General features: G+C 37.6%; 1 protein-coding gene across 1 annotated transcript in view; it reads right to left on the bottom strand.

The window, feature by feature from the left end:
- GHR (growth hormone receptor) overlaps positions 1-24,341 on the bottom strand; it is a 316,755-nt gene extending 292,414 nt beyond the window's left edge. The window contains exons 1-4 of the mRNA XM_060295740.1: positions 24,210-24,341; positions 19,643-19,746; positions 9,193-9,328; positions 6,372-6,558 (exon numbers count right to left, since the gene is read on the bottom strand). The gene's annotated coding sequence lies outside the window, so the exon portion shown is untranslated. The remainder of the gene's footprint in view (positions 1-6,371; positions 6,559-9,192; positions 9,329-19,642; positions 19,747-24,209) is intronic.
- Between the last annotated feature and the right edge of the window lie 547 nt (positions 24,342-24,888).

Raw genomic sequence — 24,888 nt, 5'->3', positions numbered from 1 at the left:
TTTGAGAATAGTGGATTTATATATTTCCTGTGTTATTATTTTCTATGTGCAATGACCTATTAAATTGATTACCTCACATAATTCACAATTCAACCCTATATGTTATGTTATTTATTATCTCTAATTTAAGATACGGAAGCTGGGTTTTAGAAAGGATGAGTAATTTGCTCAAGGTTACATAGCTAGCTAACAGTTAAGCAGGGATTTTAGTGTGCATTAGTCTGACCCCATGTCTGTACTTTTATGTACACATGGTACATCTTTCCTAAATGTCCTACATAATAGAAGATGCGGGCCATGCTACACATTAATGTAACATTGGGCAAGTCTTTTAACTTCTCCAGGAGAATTTATAAAACAAGCAGGGTGAGTTGGCCTCGAGCCCTAGACCCTCTCTGGGGTTCCTTCCTGCTGTAACATTCTTTTACTCTATAGCTAATCTGGATAAACTCCTACCAAAACACAGTCTGAAAAAATTTATATGCAGTGTAGGGTGCAAGCCTCTGCACATGCTGATCGGGTATGCCAAGTCTTCCTTCTGAAACGTTCTGAAATGGCTAGTACTCCCTCTACCTTAAAATAGAGTATGTATGGCAACAAAAGAAAAATGTCGTTTATAGCTTTGATGAATGGGTGTCCTGTGCTCCTGTTGGGGAGTATATCTAAGTGTAAAACCATGATTAAATCTCAAAACAAAGACATCATAATTTAAAACAAATGGATAGCTGTAAACTATATATAAAAATGAAACTGAATTCACCCAAAGCTTTAAAAAAAAAAAGCTTATACCCGAAAAAATTTAAATTAGTGTTCCTTATTATAAATTCTAATTCAAGTAATAGTATTTGGGTGATAGGTCTCTGATTTCCTCCGCTGCACTCATCCTAAAGTTTCTAGTCTGATAACGCTAGCAATCTATAATAATGATAATATCTGAGATAAAGGCATTTGGATCTAGAAATGGTCACTTCAAAAGTATTCAGAAATCAGTGAATCATCCAAATGGAAAGTCTCCTATGTGCAGTATGATATAAATTATTTGTTCTCTTTGAAGGATTGGCCTCTCATACCTATCCTGAGGTTGAAAATATACAATTTCCATGTAAAGTACACAATTTCATGTTTGCATCAGCAAATTGATGCCATGTGAGCAGTGTTGCTGTATAGGCCAGGTGGCACTATGATACAATCATACAATTTCCTCCTCAGAGGTCTCTTCAGTTTTATTCATTTATTCCTATAGTTGTATACCACAGGAAGCCTTGAATGGATTTTCTGGCATTTTGGACTATAATAGAATGTTGTTGAATAACTTGCTCATCCCCCACTTGTTATTATCAGACAAAAAATAGGACATTGAAAAGTGCAGTTAATATTTAAATAGTCAAAGCACTGAGAGTTCCCAAAAACACTGAGCCCAGGATTTAGTTTATAAAATTTCTCTTCTCATGTGTTCTCTTCCCATCTGTTATTCCTGTCTTATCATCCACTTCAAGTTCAAGCCAAAATTTTGCCCAATGGACCTGCCATTGCATGTTTATTATTTCTTTAAAAACCAAATTTAGCATCATATTGAAAACATGTTGAATGATCAAAACGAATTCTGTAAAGCTCAGTCTTTCCTTCTTATTTTTTCCACAGTGGCAGCTGGAATAGAGGTGCTTCCATGTTCTTTAAGAACATTGCTCCTTCTTGTTATGGATGCACTAAGCCAGACCTGAAAATATCATTTTCTTTTCTTTTACCCATGAGGGGAAATAACCCAGATTTTAATTTGGCAAATGTGCCTATGAAACAAAACTGAGATATCGCAGTTTATGTGGATGGTCTCCTTTTGATACACCATCACCAAAATGAAGCAGAGAAACCTAGGTTTTCATTTTTTTGTTTTTGTTTTCCTGGTTGAAACAAAGAATTAAAAGGAAACAGAAGAAACAAACTCCTATCTTGCCAGAAACACACATATCCACCCCGTCCCTGGAGGTGCGGCATGACTGATATGGCTCTTGTTAAACAGTAACTAATAGCAAAATGGCAAGCGGCTAAAAGGAAATTGGCTTAACAATTCTCAACCCCAAAGTGAAGTGTTGTAATGAAAGAGAAGCACAGAGAACAGGTGTAACTCAGTGTCTTGATGTTAAGTCATAAAGGAGAACTGTCAGGGTTTGCGTTTTGGGAGCAATGACTTCAGGCATGCCCGTATTTTTCTGGGTGAATAATGCTTAAGTTGTAGCTCTTTAATTTTCTGACTAATGCTACTATCCTACCCATCTGAGCCCATTCAGAATGACTTACCAATTATATAACAGGGCATACAATTTCAGATAATTATTTCATATCTCTCATCTCCTCTCAAACCTCCAACTCCTCTTCTCCAACCTCTCTTTTAGCTGTGGCCTTGCTTCTTAATTCACCAAGAAAATTGAAGTAATCAGAGGAAAGCTACCACAGACCCACCCTCCACCACCGCTGCCACCACACCTACCCACCTTCCAGCAACTGTCCACGTACACCTGTCATGATCAATCAATTTTCCACTCCTACTAAGGCCAGACTCCCTTCTTGTGCACAAGATTCCATGTCACCTCACTCAGGACATTGCTGTCTCCCTTCTCTCCTGCTATTAATTTTTGCTCTCTCCTGATTCATTCCTGACATATAGTCACAATTATTATATTAAGGAGAAAAACTGTTCTTGAGTCCAATTCCCCTCCCAGTTGTCATCCATTATTTGTAATTGACTCAAACTGGAAACAACCCAAATCCATACCAGCATGTTAGTGAATACACAAATTGTGGTATATCTGTACAATGGAATATTAACAAAAAAAGATTGAACTACTGACACATACAACAACACAGATAACTCTCAGAATGGTTACATAAGCAGTGAAAGAAGCCAGGCCAAAAAGTGCATCCTTCATGAGTCCATGTTTAGAAAACTTTAGAAAATGAAAACTAACCTGTTGTGGCAGAAAGCATGTCAGTGGTTTTCTGTGGATGGGGGGAAGGATGACCAGGGAGAGGAAGGGATAACAAAAGGGCACGAGAAAACTTTAGATAGTATTGGATATTTTCATTCTCTTGATTGTGTTGATGGCTCCACAAGTGTACCCATATTTCAAAACGTATTAAACTGTATACTTTAAATATGTATAGTTTATTATTTATCGATTATACCTCAACAAAGCTGTTAAAGAAACTGGAAACATCAGAGTGTATCACGTAGTAAGTTTAAACTTTGTTTCCTGAAAAGTTTGTTTCATTGTGTGTGTGTATGCAGCACTTGCATTTTCACATCGATTATCTCTCACTTTAAAAAACGATTTTCTAATTAATTAATTTCTGCCCTTAGGTATGTTTTTTGCACTCCCCTTCTGCTTCTCCTCCTCCTCCTAAATTCTGGAATTAAGTGCATAATTCATTTTTTTCTCTTGTTTTTAAGAATAAAATAATTTAAGGCTATAAATTTATTGGGGACTTCTCATATATTATTTTAATGTAGTGTTTTCAGAGTCATTAGCTTGTTCTGGGCTTCTTTTTGACCCAAACAAAGATTAATTAAGAGAGCTTTTAAAACTATCTTTTATTGAAGTTTAATTTCTAATTTTATTGCTTTGTGCTCAGAGAATATGCCCTGATCAGCTTCTTCTAATTAGAATGAAATATTCTGGGAAAGCGTATATTAAAGTGGTTAGGAGGAAGCTCTGAGTCACACATGCTGGAGTTAGAATTCTGTGTTTCCCACTACAATAGTGATTTTGGGGACACAGATTAGATAAGTTCTTTAAGCTTCAGTTTCTGCCTCTTTAAATAGGTTTAATAATGTCTATCTCATTGTATTATTGTGGGGATTAAATGAGATGATAGATGCCAAAAAAACCTTGGCATGATGGCTGGCCTGAAACGGAACTAAACTCATATTAGCTAACTAGTATTAACATTGTCAATTCTTTTTTTGACTAGGAAATAATGTTTACTGTAACATGTATTCTCAAATTACAGCATTTAATCTAATTTATAGAACATCTTTACTACTTATATTGTTTAAATCAGCTATGTCATTTTTTCTTTGTATTTCAAAGTGGTCTGCTTAAGTCTCCCACTAAAGTGTTTTTTCAAGGACTTCTCTTTTCCAATCACTACTTTGTATATTTCAATGACCTGATATTTGCTCCACAAAGTTTCATGATTATGATCTCTTCTTTGGGATACCTTGAATCAATATAAAGTGTTGACCTTTCTTCACTTAATCGAGTCCTTTTAGGCTTGAATTCTAGGTTGTTTCTTATAATAAAATGGTCACTGTTTTTTGCTTATTTTTTTACACTTACCTAAAGATATCTTTTTAATTTAAATCTTTATGTTACACTTTTAAGCCTTTCTTTTCAAAGACCATAAGATGGAATCTGACAAATTCATTAGTCTTTGTTTTTCAATAGAGAGTGTCAACCCAGTTTTGCTTAGGATTATGTATGTCTTTCTGCATTAATGCTTCTTAGAGGTTATTTTTTACTCTGGTATTTGATTATGTTTTGTTTTTTCTTTTTATTCAATTGATTTCTAAGATACACTCTTTGGAATTATTTTTATTAGAAAAATTAGATCTATTTTTCTGTGATTATGAATACTAAGAATGCAATGGTTTCCATTGACACATTTGTAAAATAATTTTCCTCTTTTCTTCCTCTCTCAATTTCTCAGTTTTATTGACATCATCTATTATTCAAATTGAGAATCTATTTGATAAGATTCTTATGTTTTACAAGTTTATTTTTAATATTTGCATTGGAATTTTTGAACATTTAAAAATGACTTATTGATATTTTTAAAGTCTCTGGTTTGTGAGTTTTAATGTTTATCCACAGTTCATTTATTTTCCTCATTCTTGAGTTCTTTATTTAGTTTCCTCTCTTGGATAGCTCTAGCATATTTTTAAGTAATGTTTTAAGGGATGGTATCTGGATAGCACATTTTTTAAAGCCCTTGCATTTCTGTTCTTTGATGAGTATTTTGATTCATAGACTCAAATCCTTCTTCAGTTCAGGAAATATTTTATTTTCCTGTTGTTTCTTTGATCACAGACTTTGCACAGTATGCTCTATACATTTCTTCTTGAATTCCCATTAAACTCACTTTGTTCTATTTTCAATCTATGTGCTGGGTAGTCTCCATTTGCCCTTCAGCTCCATTTGTCCCTCAGCCCTTCCCTGTCCTACTATGTGTCTCAGAAAGCCAACCTCTATAGACTGCATTGTCCAGTTTCTCTTGCCCCCTGGTCTGGCTGTCAAAAGGAACCAGTAAAAGATCAGAAGGAATGAGGAGTGGGGGGGTGGTGGTGGTGGTGTATTTACTCACCCTGTTCCCTTTCTACCAGGCCTCAGCTGGGACAGAGGCTGCATTCCTCTACCAAATGTCACAGCTTCTGTTGGGCAGCACCTCTCCATTGGTTAATGGAGGAGAAAGATAACAATGTAATATAAAAATGTATAAATTAAATAATTACAATTTGGAATCTTTTCTATGAGTCAATAAATGGGGTGTTATGGTACAGAGTACCCTGAGGAGGCTACTTAGAGTCTGGGCAAGGAAACCTTCCCTCTGGAAATAACACTTAAGCTAAAAGATGAGCAGGTATGAAGAGCTGAAGAGAGAATGGTACACACAGAAGGAATTGCAAAGCAAAAAGCTTTTGGTGTTCTGGGAATAATAAAAAAGTCCAGTGTGACTGGACCATAGTGAGAAAGGACAGCCATGGAATTAGATGAAGATGAAGACAAGCCATTAAAGTGTAATGGAAAGCCATTTGAAAGTTTGTTAGCAGGGAGAAATGTACCTTTTTAAAGGATTGTTTTGAAGGCTGTATGAAGGGTGAATTGTTGCAAAAGCGAAAATGGACAGTACAGGTAGTTGGCAGTTGTAGGAGTCCATGTGAGCGATGCTAAGGACGAAGATAGCAGCAGCCGATTATTCCTTTCTCCTTTTAGCATTTTTGCAGCTCTAAGATTTTTCACTCTTGTGTCTTTCATTCCAATCGAGAATTCAAACAGCTGAAAATACATTAAAAAACACTCAAAGAGTGCCTCTCGTTCCAGTGCCACTTTTTCAGCTGTTTGATCTTAGGAAATTTTCGCTTGCCTCAACTTCAGTGCCAGATTTGCTTCTACTTGAAAGTAGAACGTAAGGGCTCTTTTGGTTCATGTGCTGTTTGGTTCCTATACCTTCAAAAACTGTCAGCAGTTGAAGGGTCTGTCTGTATTTCTTTTCTTTCTTTGCTTCAGCCATCTTGACTGTCCTAAGCAGCACTGACTTACCTTAATTTCCATGTATATTCCACTTTAAAAATATGCAAAGATTCAGACTCTACTTACAGTTAACCCTGCTGGTCTTTCACAGAGGCTGTGCCTTCTAATCAAGGTTATTCCTTATCACCATATGGCGGCAGACCATGAAGAAAGTAGATGGTGAGTCTCCAAAGTCCTTTGATGGCAGGGTCTTCTCTTACATTTCTTTCATACCCTTCAAAGTGCAGGGCTGAACCCAGAGTTGGTCACGGGCCTGGTGTGAAATCAGTGAGTGAGCGGACCTCTCAGAGTTATGCTTACAAGTTCTCTATGCAGCAAATTGTAGCAGTGATGCTTTTTATCTAATGGCAGACTTGATGTTCAATAGCTTCCCCTAAATCATTTAAACCTACTTCGGGTTTAATGGGCAAATAAACCTCCTCCCTCTTCTGTTCCACCCCAAGGCAAGGCATGATTCCTTGGTTTGCTCAGTTCACGGTGAGCCTATTGCCTTCTCTTAGCGGATTTGTTCTTCATTTCATTCAAGCAGGGTCCCAGTTCTACTTGGCAATAATCCCCAAATGCTTTGCATATGTTTTCCCATAAGGACTGGGAGAGACAAACAAATTTAGGGACAGCCACATCTATCCTAAAGTATAATGTGGAAAGTATGCATATTAAACTTCATCATGGTCCTAGCTTATATATTATGACTACAAAAAATTAGTTTTAGTTCATGTATCCAATACCTAAGTGAAGCAAATGGGGCCCAGGAAAAAAATGTAAGCTGCGTAAAAATCAGACAGTTGTTCTTAGAACACCTGCCTTCTATTTTCTCTCGGTTTGACCTGAGGAGGAATTGATATTAAAGGAAAGATAGATAGATAAACTAGCAGAGTTTATCTGCTACAGGAGGACACTTATGGCCTCCTGGGCTTTGTCTGCATGGAAGTGCCTGAGTCAGTTTTAGCCGAGTCAAGGCAATTGTCTAGGGAAATGCCTCAGTTGTCAAAAGAGTTGAAATGACTGGATGTCTATGCTACAGTGCAGTCATTTTGATTTTCTATTATCAAGCTGAATAAATTTCTAAAAAAAAGATTAACCAATGAAACACAAGCATGACCTAATAATAAAATCTGTGGAGCTATTAGTTCTAAGTGTTTGGATGGAAACTAGAGGAATCCACGAGAAACACTCTGTCCTTGGGCGTCTTATTCCCTAGAGGTGGGGACTGTGACTTGCTTCTTTTTTTCTTTTTAATTGATTTATTTATTTGTTTTTATATTTGGCTGTGTTGGGTCTTTATCGCTGTGCACGGGCTTTCTCTAGTTGAGGTGAGCGGGGGCTACTCTTCGCTGCGGTGCGTGGGCTTCTCATTGTCCTGGCTTCTCTTGTTGTGGAGCAGGGCTCTAGGCATGTGGGCTGCAGTAGTTGTGGCTCGTGGGCTCAGTAGTTGTGGCTCACAAGCTCTAGAGCACAGGCTCAGTAGTTGTGGCACCCAGCCTTAGTTGCTCTGGGGCATGTGGAATCTTCCTGGACCAGGGCTTGAACCCATGTCCCCTGCACTGGCAGGCAGATTCCCAACCACTGCACCACCAGGGAAGCCCTGTGACTTGCTTCTAACCAACAAAATACAACAGATAAATCACAAAACCAAAAGAAAGAGATGGAAGGAAAGGAGCTGACCAAAATAATTTTGGGGAACAGTGTTTTGACTGAACACTGTAAGTCTAAAGATAAGTGTATACAAACATTTCACTACAGGTGGAAAATTTATTTCTCACAAGGATATGGATGGGAATTCTGAAACTACTTATTTTTTTATACTACAGTTGATAATTAAGTGTATATGTTATAGATAATAAGAGCCAGGTTTCTCACTTTCAGAGAAAGAAGTTACAAATGAGGAGAGAAAGAAAGTAGAATAAACCCTATAGAGGTGGATTGGTGTCAGAGGCATCAAAATGGACTCATGTTTGTTTTTAAATATGTATACAGATAAGAAAGTAAATAAATAAATGAGTTAATATATTATCTTTATCCACTGAGAGTGGCTAAAATAGTGATATCCCAGTAGCAATGAGCACAGCTAACACCCAGAACTTATTTTCTAAATGTCATTCTCCAGTAAAAGCAACCAGAACTCCTTGGAAAACTGGTTTGCTCCAGGACTGAGTCAGGGAAAACACAAGATTAGCTTGAGCATCTTGTGGTGTCTGAAATAAACGAAGCGCGCACACACACACACATGCAAAAGAATTGCGGCGTATCAAAAGGGCAGTTTTAGGATTCTAACAAAGTTCCCAATGCGCAAATTTAGAACAGCTTGAGTAAAAAAAAATTATAACCCAAAGAACAAAATAAATAAAATAAAATATATATCCATGAGTTCATACTAATATATATATATAAATAAATAAATGACCTAGAAGTGACAACTCTTCCTTACATAAGAAGTACAATTAATACATGTAAAAGGAATGAAGGAAATTTTAAAAATCACCATTAGAATATCATACTAAGAATTGCTGTTGGCAAGTCCATTATGTTTGCTTAAGTCTATTGGCTAAAGTTTAATCAAAACAGGATTTTTGTCCAAAATGTCTAATTTACAAATCCCTTAGTCACCAAATGCATTCATCAATTAACACTTCTGATCAAGTATAACACTAATTAAAATAAAATTAAGACAACATACCAAAAAACATAATAGTTGATTAAATTTCTAATTTAATACTCCTATACAATTCCACTGTATTTTAAAAACCATCTGTTTTATTATAATTCCCTTTTTAAACACAAGAATGTTATAGTGATAAATGTTAAAACAAGGATTTTCTAATATGAAATGAATCTAAAATAATCAAACCCTACTTTTAACATTATTTGAGAAGAAAATAAATTCTACCTCTGCATTGTGCTTAGTTGTTATTTCTAATTTTTCTTTCTTAGCCCCATGGAGTTTCTTTCTGAGATCAGCAGTAATATCCAAGTGTGTTTCACTTTTAACCATTTGTTTTATATCAGATGAGGCATTCTTCAACCTATAAAATGGGATAAAAATAAAACTCTTATTAAGTAAAAAAAAAAACCTCAGGTTTTTTGCATAATCTCAAAATATCTCTTTCAAAATATTTAGTAATTACAAAGGAAAATTACTATTTTGTAAGTTAACACCTTAGCCAGATGATCAAGGTTAACATCCCCAGTATTAATAGCTACCATGATTCCTGATAAGAAACCCTGAGAAGGGCACATCACTCCTATGGTAGCCTTCCCAATTATACATAGCCTTAAGGTAATTATAAGAAACATTAGACAAACCCAAGTTGAGGAATATTCTTCAAAAGAATTGACCAGTACTCTTCAAAGGTGTCGAGGTCATGCAACATAAGAGAAGACTAAGGAACTGTCATAGATTGGAGGAGACCAGGAGACATTACATCTAAATCAGGGGTGAGCAAATATTTTTGTAAAGAGACAGATAGTAAATATTTTAGGCTTTGTAGGCCATATAGTCTTTGTTACATCTATTCATCACCATAATTTTAGTGTAAAAGTAGACAGCGATAATAAGGAAATAAATGATCATGGCTGTATTCCAATAAAAACTTTATTTACAAAACCAGAAAGTGGGCCAGATTTGGCCTGTGGGGCTGGAGTTTTGCTGATTTAAGTATAATTTAGGATCCCACGGTATAGACAAAGGAGAGTCAATGGAAAAAAAAAACTGGTAAAATCTGAATTAGCTCTGTTTATTAGTTAATCATACCAAGATTAATTCCTTAGTTTTCATAAATATTCTATGGTTATGTAAAATGTAAACATTAGAGAAAACTGGGGGAATGGTATAGAGAAATTCTGTAAAATTTTGTAATTCTTTTGTAAATCTAAAATTGTTTTTTAAAAAACTCCAAAAAGTCCATTAGACAGATACATACATACATACTTAGATACATATATACATCATTGGAATTGAAGGTGCCTAAGAGAGCAGAGGCATGCTTAGTTACTGCAGGAAGAGTCAGTGCAAACTTGGTCAGAAGCATATTGTAGGCCTGGTGAGCTTTGAAAACTACTACAAATTGAACTCTTATTTAAGTGTTTTTTCAAGTCACTAAAGTTTTCCCTCTAAGCATTTTTATTTTATCCTTGCGACAACAGACATGCTGGGAGCCATTTAGGAGATTCTTAAAATAACTTACATAAAAATTGTTCATTTGTAGAGAAAACTCTCACAACTTTAAAGAACTACTAAAAGTGCATTTATGAGCTGGTCAAAGCAAAGTTTCTTCTTATCATCTTCAAGTGACCCTTTAAATGATTCAGGTTAAACTGTCAATTCATTTAAAGAGTCTGAGGTCTTTTGTGTGCTTAGAAACATAAAAAGACCTGCCCAAAGACAAAGGCAGATAACTCTACATACACATATTCACAGATTTCATTCTACATTTCCTTTAAATCCACTTAAAAATGCTTAATTATTTTCCTGAGAAATATAGAAATATGTGGTGGGAATGGGGGTAGGGGTTGTGGCATTTGGACTTAGGCTGGAATTGAAATACCACTTCTTCCCTTGGTAGGAATCATATATATATTTCTGGCTAACTTTTTTTTTTTGTACTGTTAAACAATACTTATAGGATCTTAGAAGATCACTTACCTTGGAAGTACCTGAAGTCATCAGCCATGAGGCAATCAACAAACCTTTATTAAGTAACTACTGTGTGATAACTCTCTCAGTCCCCATCTTGTTTAACTCAAATCCTGTTAGAGCAAACTCTAAAATCTATCACAAATATAACCATTTCCACCATCTCCTAAGTCCCAAACTAATACAAATCACTATTGTTCCTCACCTGGGCTCCTGTGTCACCTCTTACCTAATCTCCTATGTCCACTCTTCAGTTTGCTCCTCACATAGTAACCAGAACTGGAATTCAGATCACATCACTTCTCTGATTTGTATCCTCCTATATTTTCCCATTTTATTAAAAATAAATCTGAACTTTAAAACTGGAATTCACATCACTTTTCTGATTAATACCCTCATATTTTCCCACTGAATTAAAAATAAATCCAAAATCCTTTTCAAGTACTACACAGTCCTACACAATCTCCCTCCTCCTTACCTCTCTGTTCTAATCTTGTTATTCCCTTTATCTGGAATGTTATTTCTCAGGATTTGTGTGTGTGTGTGTGTGTGTGTGTGTGTGTGTGTGTGTCTTGCTTGTTTCTACTTAGATCTCAGCTCAGATGTCAGAAAGCCTTCCTGAATTTCATGTATAAAGTTAGCCCCAGCAGTCTCTATCTCATTACATTCTTTTCTTCATAGTACTTGCTACTCTCTGCAATTAGCCTGTTTCCTTTATATGGCTGTTTTCTTGAACTAGTCTCTTGAGGGTAGGGACTGTATCTGTCTTACCCACCACTGTACTTCCAATGCCCAAAATGTGTCTAGCATGAATAGGTGATCAATGAATACTCCTTGTTAAAACTAAGTGAACCTGTGAATGAATTAATGCAAGGCACTGTACTAAGCAAATACAAGTATTCAAGATTGATTTCCATCCTCAGAGAGTTTATAATCTAGTAATTTGCATGACATACTATGAGAGATCTTAAAAGACAAGGGTAATGCAGGGTCAGGATGGTTTATAGGAAGGACTGATGAATACTGACTGAGGAGATCAAAGTGGTATAATTCAAAGTATGCATTAAAGAGTCAGTAAACTTTTAAAATGCAAAGACCTGTGGCTGCAGAAGGGGTGTGTAGACTGCCCTCTCCATTTAACCCTCCAGGGCAATGGTAAAGCCCATCAGGGAATGTAGCAGTAGACAGCAGACAGTGGGAAACAGGAGCAATAATAAAGGGTTTATGAGGTCAGTTAAGAAGGCTTCTGCTCATTAAGTGACAGTTGGAGCTACAGAAGTAGAAGAAATTTTGTGGGAGAAGTGGGGAACTGATGCAGATAGAGGCAGAATAAATAACTACATCTAAGAAATAGGTAAACACAAAGTTACTACCAGGGAGAGAGACAGACGGAAAGAGAGACAGAGAAAGAAACAAAGAGAATGACCAGAGTGGTAGAAAGAGAGCATGTAATAGAAACTCATATTATTTATCAGCCATTTCAAGTCAATTTTGAAACTAACAAACACAAACATTATCTGGTAGGATTTTAACCAGAAGGATTACAGAAACCGAGGGAAAAGAGGTCCAAGAATGAAGAGTTGGCCAACAGGGTCAAACAACAAGTCTAGAGAACTGGGAATTGGGTTTGGCAATCAGGAGGTTGCTTCAGACCTTCTGGGAACAGCTCTAGAGAAGTGCTAGAGGCAGGAGGCAAAGTGCAGTGGGATAAAGATGACTGGCAGGGGGTCAAATGGAGGGAAGGCAATGAGTTTAGTTTTGTTTTTCAAGAAGTTTGGTGGTGAATGGAGTTACAAAAATGTGTACTTTATTTTTGTTTTGTTTCCAGTGTTTTTTGTTGTTGTTGTTTTGTTTTGTTTTTGATGGGAGGACATGCAGCCATTGCAAATCATCTTCTGGAGGGAGCATTGACAGGGGTGCCTGCATCACTGAGTGAGGCCTAGTCATGGAAATTACTATTGATGTGCAAATATGGTCGGTGTTGGAAGGATTCCCTCCTCATGAAGTGAAGGAAATTGGGGCCAGCCAATCTAACCTGTTAAATGTACTGAACTGAGTTAAATTTGGCTCATATACATATGTTTCTGTGAAATTCATCTGTTTCTACACTCTTTGTTTTGTTTTGTGTTCTCTTAGTTCTTTCCCATAACGTTTTCTTTTAAAAACTTTCACATTAGTTTGACTTAATTAGAAGAAATTAATTTTTTTCACACTTTAGTCAAGATAGATTAGTATATAGTTGGGCAACTGGGGAAAGTGTGTATGTATGTGTGTGCATTGGGTGATAGTACAAATTAAAATGATTTAAGGTGGATGGGTGAATAGGGATTGGGAACATATTAGGGGAAAAGGTAGGGACAACTGTAGTGGCTTTCTTCCTTCTCTGTTCACCCTCACAGTGTCTAGCATGACATTATGTACTTTATATGCTCTCCTCTGCTGATGGCCATGACCAAGATTCAGCACAGCTCTAGAATTCCTGTTGCATTTCGGTGCATTCAGATGTGGCCTGAGGCATGTTTCAAGACATGAAAGGCTGAATCAAGCATGACACTAATTCTGTATCTAATATGAATTCTCCTAAATTAATACCCAGGGTCTGGAAGTTGTTTCTCCTTCCCAAGACCCAAGGCAATAGCTAATTATTTCAGTGTGAAGGCTGCTAATGGAGCTGGAGAAGAAAGCCATTGAAAACTGATTTCTTTAAAGCTAAAGTAACTGAAGAAAACGTCATTCAATCAGTCAAGAAACATGTATTTGGCATCTAGAACTTACTATGTTCTGGGCAGTTAGATGTTTGTCATGAAATTTTAAATAAGAAAATAGTTCCTGTTATTAATGGATGATCTATGTAAGTTGTGATCTATGTAAGATGGTGGCCATGAGACAGGAAAACCTTGTCTCTGAGAGATATAAGTAGAAGTCATGACTTAAGAGAACAGATACGTTAACCTATAGGCAGATCCAACTCAGCCATGCGTGACCTCTAGAAACCACATAGGAGGTATTGACAGTTGTTTGGACATTTACTGTAAAAGTCAAGAGGAGAACAAGGAAGACTTGAATTTAACAGGAGTCTTCTACCAGTTGTTCTGGCCACCAATGCCCTGAATGTGATTCTTTTGTTGCAGGATAATTGTACAAGAGGAACAGATAAGGTGGCATTATAAGATTTGAACAGTGGACAGAATGAAAGCAGAAGAACTTATGAAAAACGTCTCTTGAAGGTGTAGTGATGAAAGCAACAGAGAAGTTGTGAGGTCTCCTAGGAGAGAGGGTACTGGGATCTGCCTGCCATTTCTGTTCCTTCACTCCCCTTTCATGTTGTCCGTCACCTCACCTGTGGACTTGGGATCAGCCAGCTTGTTTGACTTGTTATTTGACTCTTTTTACTGCATTGAAAGCTGATGCTTCTGACTGACTCAACTGTAGATCCTTTCTGTATTGCTAACACTGGACTGTGTCTGAGCTCTGGTAATTAAGGCTATCTTTTTTTTTTTTTTTTTCTGTCTGAAGTGGGTTTTGCAGGATTTTGCCTGGTGAGAGTATTTTATTACTCACCACAGTCTACTGAAAAAAATGAGCTATTAAGTACTAAAAAGACATGGAAAATCTTAAACGCATATTATTAAGTAAAAGAAGCCAATCTGAAAAGGCTATATACTGTATGATTCCAACCATAGGACATCCTAGAAAAGGGAAAACAATGAAGGCAGTAAAAAGATCAGTGGTTATCAGGGGTTGGAGGAGAGGCGGGTGAATAGGTGAAGCACGGAGGATTTTTAGGGCAGGAAAATACTCTGTATGGTACTATAATGATAGATATGTGTCATTATACATTTGTCCAAATCCATAGAATGTGCAACACCAAAAGACAACCCTAAGGTAAACTATGGACTTTGGGGAATTATGATGTGTTGATGTAGGTTCATCCGTTGCAACAAATGTGCTGCTCCAGTGGGGGATGTTGATGGTGGGGAGGCTCTGCAGGTGTGGGGCAAGGACATATGGGAAATCTCTGTACCTTCTCCTCAATTTTGTGTGAACTTAAAACTGTTCTAAGGTAATAAAGTCTTTAAAAAAATCAAGTCTATTAAAAATAATTTCTAGAACATTACCAAAGTTATCATCATAATCTCCTTTCCATCTTTTGCAAACTACCATCAGGGGTTCCATTTTTCGTCATTAAAATTTTTTCTTTTTATTAAATATGACCAGTTAAACTAAGAAAACTAGAATTTGAGGTAATAAATACATTCATAAAATTAATTTTCATTGCACATTATTAATGTTTAATCTTTTTGTCATACATATTCAAAATGTATGACATTCAGGGGTTAAGAAGCTGCAGTATTCTTTCTGTACAAAGAGAATTTTAGAATTTTTTGTTCTCTGAGAATAGACCTCTCCATCTCTCTTCTAGATTTTCTAAATTTAATCACACTCTCAGGAAAGCTATATGCATAAAACTTGCAAATTGCATCCAAGTGAAATATTTATCTCACAGCCTCACAAAGCTTACATCCTTATACTCTGTCTGCAGTTCCCATTCTTAGAGTCACACCATTAGGTCAGGCTTTTATTACAATGTGGGCAACAGAAATGAAGACCATTATGTTTCAAAATCAAAATTAAAGGAGGGGGTACTGAACCACTGCATCCATTCTTGAGAAATCTTTCCTAAATTACTTCTCTTAAAGCCTTCGTTGGTGAACTCAGCCCATTTTCTCTCTATAGCAATAATTGACACTTTATTATATTTATTCTGAACTTCAAGTTATTAGTATCACATACACATAATCTGATATATTATTATATACATTTTGGTTCATTAAATGGCTCTGTGTTCTGAGCTAGACCTTAAACCCTTGGGCTTTTGTCTCACAGCACCTTGCTCTGTAGTGGGTCTATGGTTTATATTCCATAAAAACTTGACTATCAGTTGACTATCGGAGACGTTACCAGAGAGCAACATACAGCTACTGGAGTTGTGATTACTTTGAATTCGAATTTGCTGCCTTCTGCACTTTGCTTAGCCTCTTTCTGCATTTTCTACCTTGCTACAGCACTGTGAGTTGCTGTCCTCCTACAGGCTGCAAAAATACCATTGTCCTGTGGATTATGAGTCTTTCTGCCTAGCTATTACTGAAAATTGTAAAGATCTCTTTAAGCTTGAGCTCCCTTCATCTGTGCAACGCTCAGGTCTGCTTTTAAAGCCAGTGTATTGTCCAGGTCCTCCTGGAGGAAGCCTCCCATCAGTCATCGTGTTCACTAATAATGTCAAACCTTTCCCACATTAGCCTTTTCATTTACTATTCTTTGGAACCATTTCAAACTTACTGTCAAGTAATAACCCACCATCATTTAACTCTGTACATTATGGCTTTCTTCCTTCCTCCACATTCAACTCTTCCTCCTCAAACACTCAACTCTCCTACCCCATACAACCTCTAAACTAGACATTACTGCAAAAGAGTCATGAGGTTTTCAAGCATTTCTCTGCCCTAACAATTTATTTCCAGAGTCGTAATACATTTAATCTTTCTAAATTTCTCTGACCTTCTTAAGCTTTCATATAGGAACAGGATGCTCAGTTAAGTAGTGGAGCATGAAATATCCCTTTGCTGTTTGGTACAGGGAAATGGAGCCCTGAAAATCTATTTGAGGCATAATCATCTGATAACTGTTCAAACTCCGGGCGGAGCAAATCAGAAGCAGATTTATTACTGCTCCAAAGCAAGCTTTTGATTTTGATAAGAGTTTCTGCACAAGAAAAACAGTCATTTCATGCTGATATTACTTCTTATATTTTTGTTCAAGTTTAACAACCTATGCAAGAGTAATAACATTTCCCTCCAACTTCTGCCTTTCACAAAGAACTGTTATTCAGAGACCATAAGCCCTACAAGTCATTAATGATCATACTGACTGAATTATTTAGGAGAGCTTTCTGTGGACTCCATGATTTTAGCCCACACTGGAGCTGAATTATAGAGGTCCTATTTTCAGCATGAGGCTGTGATTCCCTATGTTAACTTGAACATCTGTTGATTTAGATATCTGCCTGCCCGGAAGTCATGTGGTCATCTTTTGAAATACATTAAATGTTAATGGGATCCTTAGGGGAGTCTTCTTTATGTAAATAGTAGATAATTCATATTCTGTGCTTAATGTTTTTCTTCCTGTTGATTTTGGGGTAGAGCTGATGGAAAGTATAATGCTTCCTTTAACCACAGGGAAGAGGTGAGGCTGGAGGGGTAGAGGGCTTCAATTGTCTGTTCCTCACTGTACATTTATTTCCAAGGCAATGTTTCAGGGTAGTAGAACAACCTCTTTGAGCACAAATGTTGGTAATGCATTTCTCAAGGCAAAATAATAAGCGAGGTCCAAATCCATTTTCTAGAACATTTGGGAGTGTTTTGAAGTAGTCCCGATGTTCCCTGAGGTTATGGAATTCCATGCTCCATTAGGAAAAGGTGGCTACAAATGTGATGGAGAGAGAGGCAGGCGTTCTTGGCACATTTGTGTGTGTTTTCTAACGTGGTTGGTTTGTGTGGTATGAACAAGTAAATGGCAAGGAGGGTGCATAAAACCCCAAGCCTTCTGGTCTTCTAACAAGTTGACCTGTGTGCCACAGAATGAGAAAGTATGGAAAACTCTTAAAAGGAAGACCAGTTGTTATGTTGGCACATTTGTCAACAAATTGATCCTTAATTGTTCACACTGACTTGTTCAACACAAATGGCAAATGCCTTCATAAATCTAAATCTGCCATGGATTAAGGTTACAAAGAGTCCTGTTCACCCCAGGGCTTGGTAGTCCCTGTGCTGCTAATGCTCTTGTTTTAAAATTAGGGATTAATGGTCCTCTTCTAGGTGTCTGATGCCCTAAAAAGTTGCCCGACACCAAATGAAACAAACCTACGTCTGCTTCATGTGCATCATAAGCTAACCCTTTCCTTAGTGTTTTTGGGTTTCATGGGAGAATTACAACATAGTTTAAAAATGTGTGAGCTGTGAATTTATCTGTGTGATTACCAAACTGCAAACCACTTTATGGCAGTTATACAAGTCCAGTGTGGACAAAGACGGCGAACGCATGTTTATGTCCTCCCTCTTCCTGTTAATTAGATTCAAAATGACTCCCATAACGTCAGAATGACACCTCCCCCACCCCCAAATGAGAAAGTGGTGATTATTCTTGGGAGAGAGAGAGCACACGCACACACGCACTGTGAAATCCCTGATCGAGGTAGAGGAGTGTGCGTGGCTGGAGGTCAGGCCAGCTTAAATCCCCGCTGGTCCATCTTTATCTCATCTATATAGTAGGCTCATGTACAAGCTTTTATTTGAATCTAGAGTCCAATGGCGACAAGTTAAAAAAAACCTGCTTTTTATCACAAAACAGCTAGCAAAATTAATTTTTGATGCCATGTCTCACTTCCACCCTCTTTCTACATCCTTATCTTCTTGATCTCTATCCCAGTCAATCGGTCAATTAATAAAGTCTCTATGGCCTCTTCGAAAGCTTAATTTGTAGCAGGAGTAGAGGATGGCACGTCCATGCCTCAGAACTTTTTTGCAAGGCCCTTCTCACTACTCCATAATCTTTATCTCTACCGTTCTCACCTTGATGGCTCCTTTGTCTTCTGCTCAATTACCTGAGTTCCTCTGCTTTCATCTAAAATTCTTTCTCTCTTTCTGTCTCTCTTCCTCTCCCTCATCTTACAATTCTCATTCCAAGAGGAACCACAAAAGATAGTGAGGCACAGAGTAAGAGTCAGAGAAAGAAAAATGCATGACTATGGTACAGAGACAGCTATCCTCTCCTTTTCTGTATCCTAATTTATCCAACTTTTACTAGGATCTTTGTTCCTTTTATTAAAAATATGCATACAATTCTTTAGAGCAAAGCAAAGAGCAGCTTTAGCCACAGACAGCCGGTGCCTGGCAAGTGTGTCCTCTAAGGGTCCTCATGCTTCCCCAGCCTGCCCCCCACTCCCTTATGTGCATCCACTGCCCCAGACATGCCCACCTTCTTGCTGCACATCACTGGACAAAAGCGAATTCTCAGTGGATATGGAACAAGGGTTGACAAAGTTTTCCCAAAAGGGGCCAAATAGTTAATATTTTAAGTTTTGCAGGCCACATGGTTTCTATTGCAACTACTCAACTCTGAAGCTGTTACACGAAAGCAGCCGAAAGCCATACATAAATGAATGGGCATGGGTGTGTTTCCAATAAAATCATATTCATGTACACTTAAATCTGAATCTCAAGTAAGTTTCATGTGTCACAAAATATTTTTCTTCTTTTGTTTTTCCGCAACCATTTAAAAGTATTAAAAAAAATTCTTAACTGGTAGGCCGAATAACAACAAAAAAACGCACAAGGCCATGGGCCAGATCTGGCTGGAGGGCTGTAGCCTGCAGACCCCTAATATAAAAGATAAACTCTCAGAGGCTAGGAATTTGATGCCAGTGACATGAAGTTTAATCTACTTCTATTTTGGCATGAGTCATGCACACAGAGAGGCTCTTTCAGTACAATACGTCTCAAGGCTCCCTTAAGGCATCTAATTATCCCAAATCATAAGTGAAAAGACAGAACATTCCATCTTGAAAGAACTGAAAGTGACTCAGGAAGTCAGATTTTCAGAGAGCATCATGATCTACACATGCCAGCTTTTAAATTCTCATGGTTACCGGTAGTCTCCTCCTGTGGTAGGTTTTCCATCTGCAATTACCTCCATCTGTAAGGAGCCCGGAAAGCACTGCCACACAGATGATGTCACTCTCCTCAAGCATACCTGAAGGAGGGGAAGCAGGATTAGAAGAAAAAATCATTTAAGGGGAAGAAAAGATATCCCCTCTGACAGAAGTTTCCCATAGCCAAGAAGCAATAACAGCATTGACCCAATTCTAAAATGGGTCTGGGAAGTTCAAAATTCAACTCCAGTGACCTCAAGGGTACAACACCGCCCCCCCACCCCCACCAACTCTCCGTTCAGTAAAACCTGTCTTACAAGGAGAATAAAATTTCCAGGGCTTGCCCTTTGCTTCACTCACCGCAGTGTTTGCTTTTCACCTGCACTCGCTTTTGATCATTTTGAAACTACAAAGGGCCTTGACAAAAGACAAAGAAGAGCTTGGCTTCCTGTGAGATTTTCACCAACTTTGTTGCTTTCAGAGCTGGAGCCTACCATCTATATCCAAGCAACAAAATGACTGCATCATTTGAACAGCAGAAAATTGAGTAGGAACATTGAATTCTGAAGCTGAAGGACAGAGTACAGAATCAAAGGCCCTTGCTTATAAATGAGATCTGTTCAATCTTGCCCTTTCATGTATCTTCTTTTTGTTGTTGTCAGACTGTTTTCCCAACTAGATAGTCATACTGGGAAACTCTGCTTGAAGGCCATTTGATATGTAGAGGAAAAAAAAAATCAACATATAACTTGAAGAAGTGGTGCGTTTTCCAGAAATTAAAAGAACGATTTGTTGTGATGACATACCCTGTGGCAAGGGGATATCGTATTAGGACAAACAGTTCCCAACTTATAAGTAGATTGTGAGCCAAAATTTGTAAGTCAGTTGTTTGCAACTTGGAAGGCATTCGCCTATAGGGACAGTGTTGTACGTGGTGGCTGGACACCAGCATTTAGTTGTGATGGCTTGTGTAATCCAGTCATACTTTTGAAATGGTAAAATGACACTGTTTGAGCTTCTCAGACTGAAGTATGCAGGGATTAACAATGAACATTTCAAGTCAGGGAATAAACATGGTACAACTTCCTAGCATGTTAATTTTGTTATAAAATTTAAGGAAGAATTCTTTCTGAATTAAAAATAAATATGCAGAATTTTGAGTAAAATATAAAATCCCTGAAAACTTTAAAGATTAATCATGAGACTTCAAAACTACCTTGTGCTTATAGCTTGAAATGTTGGTCTAAGTCCCCAGACCTCCTTGATTTCAGAGCTCTCCTATTAGGCAAACTGGACATGTGTGAGAAGCAAAGCAGTCCAGCATGACAGCTCCATGTTCACCTGCAGCATGGCAGCTTGTTGTATAGACTCCACTGGTCTGTGCCGCGCTAAGAGTCAATGAAACTTAGCTTTGTAAATTACAATCTTGCTGGGGTCGAAGGAGAGAAAGCACCCAAAGGTATTTGGAGATTGGAGGAGGCCAAGGAGACATAACTACATCCAATGTGGATCTTGGATTGGATTCTGGAATAGGAAAAGGACAGTAATGGGATAACTGGTGAAATTCTAATAAGGACTGTAGATTAACCATACTATTGTAACAGCAGTGGTAGGGGGAAGAAGAGTAGGGAGGTCAGAAACGCATGATAAAGATTGAACTATTAAAAAATCAGTAGTCATAGCAATCTCAGTCTTTGTTCTCAAATCTCTTTTTATCAATTAGTAAGATAGGGGGATCTCCTGGTATTGTTTCCACATATGCCATCCCCAGAGACAGCACTAGTGAACAAAGCTGAGAGCACTTGGGGATGAGTATATAGGGCTTTCTTTGGATGATTCACACATCTAGATTGGACAGTCCACAGAGGCAGATCAAATTGTCTCCCAGACTCCACCATGGCTGTGAGGGTTCAGGGTGGCACGGAGCTTTGTTGGGAGACTTCCTCATGAACTTTCTAAGTCAGAGGTCTCATTCCAACGCAGTCGACCTGAAAGTCCTGCCCCTACCGCAAGATATTGGTGGGACCAGGAGCATTTCCTGCTCATGGGGGTCAGTGTAAGGCTTAGCATCATTTTTGGCCTGAAGTGTAATTTCCCAAGCCCTTAAAATATTCAGGCTGCCCATGAAAGGAAAGGAACATTATATTAGTGTGACAGATATTCTGTCAATATAATTAAGCTATTGGATCTCTTTCTTCTTTAGCAATGGATGTGAAAGCAAAGCAGGGAAGAGCTAGTTGTGTAAAATGGAAATGGCAGATGAGTGGTATGCCATTTAAAGAGAAAAGGGGCAGAAAGGGAGACACTAACAGCAGCAGGTACAAACTTACATGACTGCAGTTTTGCTGCTCCCCTGTGGACGGAGAAGTAGAAGTTTGGATATTGATGGCATTAGAACTGCCTAAACTACAGACACACATGCGTACACTCATGTGTGCGTGTTTTATGAGATTTTTTTCTGACTTGTGCTTGCTTTACTTTTACTTCAGAGGTTAGTGTCTAGGGAGTGAATTAAGAGTAGGATGGAGGGAAGAGCAAGGGATGATCAAGATGCTCAAGGTTAAGACATAACTAATAAGAAGCTGCTGTATAGCACAGAGAACTCTACTCAATACTCTGTAATGGCCTATACGGGGAAGGAATCTTAAAAAGAAGAAAAAGAGTGGACATATGTATATGTATAAATGATTCACTCTGCTGTATACCTGAAACTAACACAACATTGTAAATCAACTGTACTCCAATAAAAATTTTAAAAAAAGAAAAAAGAAAACAAAAGTCAGGGACCAGAAAGAGAAGTCTGCCTATGGCCTAGAAGGCTGCCTCTAGTCCACAGTCATGTCTAAGAATGGCTGCTTATGTCTCCAACTATTTGAGAAAAAACAAAAACTACTCCCAGAGGTGCTCTAAACCCTGTGTGGAGCATAAAAGAAATATTTCCCAACATTTACTATTCTGTTGCTTGTTCTGAGGGCCTCACAGCACTTAGTGAGTTAGAGATCTCCAAGAAAATGCCTTGCTCTGCAGAGCAAATTTCCTCTGTTCTACTCTATGACATAAATCACAGCAAGATATTTTTTGACCCACTTCCTAGAGAAATGGAAATAAAAACAAAAATAAACAAATGGGACCTAATGAAACTTAAAAGGTTTTGCACAGCAAAGGAAACCATAAAGAAGATGAAAAGACAACCCTCAGAATGGGACAAAATATTTGCAGATGAAGCAACTGACAAAGGATTAATCTCCAAAATACACAGCTCATGCAGTTCAATATCAAAAAAACAAACAACCCAATCCCAAAATGGGCAGAAGATCTAAATAGACATTTCTCCAAAGAAGATATACAGACTGCCAACAAACACATGAAAGGATGCTCAACATCACTAATCATTAGAGAAATGCAAATCAAAACTGCAATGAGGTATCACCTCACACCAGCCAGTATGGCCATCATCAAAAAATCTACAAACAATAAATGCTGGAGAGGATGTGGAGAAAAGGGAACCCTCTTGCACTCTTGGTGGGAATGTAAATTGATACAGCCACTATGGAGAACAGTATGGAGGTTCCTCAAAAAACTAAAAATAGAATTACCATATGACCCAGCAATCCCACTACTGGGCATATACCCTGAGAAAACCATAATTCAAAGAGTCATGTACCACAATGTTCATCGCAGCACTATTTACAATAGCCAGGACATGGAAGCAACCTAAGTGTCCATCAACAGATGAAGGGATAAAGAAGATGTGGCACATATATACAATGGAATATTACTCAGCCATAAAAAGAAATGAAATTGAGTTATTTGTAGTGAGGTGGATGGACCTAGAGTCTGTCGTACAGAGTGAGGTAAGAAAGAGCAAAAAAATACCATATGCTAACACATATGTATAGAATCTAAAAAAAAGGTTCTGAAGAACCTAGGGGCAGGACAGGAATAAAGATGCAGATGTAGAGAATGGACTTGAGGACACAGGGAGGGGGAAGGGTAAGCTGGGAAGAAGTGAGAGAGTGGCATTGACACATATACACTACGAAATGTAAAATGGATAGCTAGTGGGAAGCAGCTGCATGGCACAGGGAGATCAGCTCGGTGCTTTGTGACCACCTAGAGGGCTGGGATAAGGAGGGTGGGAGGGAGACATAAGAGGGAGGGCATGTGCAGATATATGTATACATATAGCTGATTTACTTTGTTATACAGCAGAAACTAACACAACACTGTAAAGCAATTATACTCCAATAAAGATGTTAATTAAAAAAAAAATTTCCTCTGTTCTAATGTGGCCCAGCCCAGCCAAGCCATCCAAAGGGTGAGATGTTTGTAAATGGATTCACCCAAGCCAGGATATATGTGTGTACTGTTGGAAGAGGGTTTTTTTTCCCCTTAATATTTAACTTTTTATTTTGAAACAATTTTAGATTTAAAGAAAAGTTGCAAAAATAGCACAAAAACTTCCCATTGAGTTTTTCCCAATGTTAATATCTTACATAACTATGATACAATTATCAAAACCAGAAAACTAATATTGGCACAATGATGCATTTAATATACAGACCTTATTCGGATTTCCCAGCTTTCTCACTGCTCTCCTTTTGCTATTTCAGGATCCAATCCAGGATTTCATGTTGCATTTAGCTGTCATGTGCCCTTGGTCTCCTCCAATCTGTGATAGTTCCTCAGTATTTCCTTGTCTTTCATAACCTTGACAATTTTGAGATGTATTGGTCACTATGTTGAAAACTATCTCTCTTTAAAGTTATGTATTTTGAATAAGAATACCGTAGAAATGTTGTTTGTCCTTTCTAGGAACATCATGTTGAGAGTTTATGATGCTAGTATATTTTATTATTGATGATGCTAACCTTGGTTAACCAGAATCCTGCCATGGTTCCCCACTGTAAAGTTACTCTTTTTCCCTTTGTAATTAAGTAATATACAGTGAGATACTTTGAGACTCTGCAAATATTCTATTTTTCATTATATGTCACTCAACAATTTTAACATCTATCAATGGTTTTCTTTGCAAAAAGTATTATTATGGTGATCACCTAAAGGTGATTTTCTATTTATATCATTCCTTTTATGTTTATTTATTGGGATTCTGCTACAAGGAGGAGCTCTCCCTTCTATCCCATTTATTTACTTACTTGATTATTTATATCAATATGGATTCATGAATTTTTTATCTATAGGTTAAAATCCAATACTATCATTATTTACTGGAATAGGTTTTT

This window comes from Globicephala melas, chromosome 3 (assembly GCF_963455315.2).
Source record: "Globicephala melas chromosome 3, mGloMel1.2, whole genome shotgun sequence".
In the NCBI taxonomy this organism is placed as follows: Eukaryota; Metazoa; Chordata; class Mammalia; order Artiodactyla; family Delphinidae; genus Globicephala; species Globicephala melas.
Note: the sequence above shows the minus strand (reverse complement) of the source record. Positions and strands in the feature narration are given on the sequence as shown.